The sequence below is a fragment of the Mus caroli genome, chromosome 14 (assembly GCF_900094665.2).
Source record: "Mus caroli chromosome 14, CAROLI_EIJ_v1.1, whole genome shotgun sequence".
Lineage (NCBI taxonomy): Eukaryota > Metazoa > Chordata > Mammalia > Rodentia > Muridae > Mus > Mus caroli.
In genome coordinates this window covers 43,858,088-43,859,840 of record NC_034583.1, presented here as the reverse complement: position 1 = coordinate 43,859,840, position 1,753 = coordinate 43,858,088, and positions in this window count along the sequence as shown.

Below are 1,753 nucleotides of genomic sequence, written 5' to 3'. Positions count from 1 at the left end.
AAAAAAAAAGAAAAGAAAAATATTGGCACCAAATACACTTTAAAAAGTTTTAATGCTTAATGTAGGTGACAGTTATATATCACTGGATTTAGCTGGGCACTAATTTACAGATTCACACTCTGAGTCCACCTGCAGCAGTAGATAGAAGGATGGGAGATGAATACAGCAGCCACTGCTGTGGACCACTGTCGCAGGTCCCCATATCCTCCCAGCCATCCAGGCCAGCAGGTGGCGCTTGAAGCTTTTCTCTCACAGGGCTAATAGCATCAGCATAGTGATGTTAGATTCCTCAAGACAATCCAATTTGGAACTCACAAATCATTTTCTACTTAAGAGAGCAGTTATAAAAGGTTTATCTCTATCATTGTATTATTTCCTTATAAGCTAAAAAGTTAGCGTCTGGGCAAAATAAAGTAAACATCATTTATGACATTTTCTTAAATGGAAAAAATTGCTCTAGATTCCAAAATAGAGCTCATGATGACTGAACCATAAACCATTTGAGTTGTTAGAGAATTACATACATGTAAGACCTGTTACTTGGCTTCAGGATACAGGGCANCTGAAGAGGAAAACTCTTTGGTTGATAAAGCCACGGTCAGAGCCCTCAACAGACCGGGTAGGACGCAGAGCCCGGCAGGTGGCTCCTGCAGGCACTTGTAGGTCGGTGTGTCGGTGGTGTGTGGCTGCAGGATTGCCACTTTTCCAAGATTTACTGAAGACATTTTTGGCACCTACTGTGAAGCGCTCTGTAGGCACTAGAAGCAAAAGTAGCACCGCTCAGAAGCCCTTTCCACAGATGCACACCAGAGGGGAAGGAAGGACCCCCCCCCCAAGGGCTGACCAGGGACATCTGCCTGGCAGGAAGTGACATGACTGCACCTCTGCTGTCAAGTGACTGCTCTGACCTTACGGCCAAAACACTTAGTATCCTGGCTTAAGGAGCACTGTTTCTGAGCAAGGTCAAGAAGTCTAAAGCTTTCTAAAGGCAGCTCTTGTGCTTTGGTGTACAGAGTAGCACTTTTCTAAGCATTGAAGCAATGCACAGGTATTTATAAGAAGATAACACTAAAAACACCTTTCCATACATTGGTAAAGCAGCCAACGAACCCAACATCCTTCAGCGGGCTTTCCTCCCAATTATAGGAACAAAGCAAGACAGGATAACAGGAATCCACCCAATACCTGGACATATATGACCCTGCGGAGGCCAGAGACCTTCTGTACAGGAAGAACCATGCCCAGGGAGAACCCCTCACAGGTGCAGAACCAAGGCCTATGCTTAAGGCTGATGAGACAAACAAAAGGAACAACCCATAAGCAAATCTGGCATGTCAGGAACTAAGCCAACTGTAGAGGAAGACAGGCTACTACCTCAGACCTGGCCATGATTTTAGGTGCAGTATGGGACAACTCAGAAGATTGGTGTATAAAAAAACCCTTCCACCCAGGACAGGGCTGAGAATAACTGCTTGTCTCCCTGTTGACTGCTACCAAAAAGAGCAGTCATGTTTCAATACTACAGAGTGACATAATGGGGGGAAGGAGAGGAGACATTAGGGTTCTGAGGCATCTCAGAGGGGGAAGCATTTAGTGATAGGCATTTCCTGAAAGGCTTAGTTAGTGCAGACTCCACTTTGTCTTTAAGAGTTTCTGTTTGTGTGTGTCTCCTCCAGCCCACAGTGAGAGTAGTGTGGGTTTTTTTTCCTTTCTTTTTTTTTTTAATATTTTTTTTATTACGTATTTTCCTCAA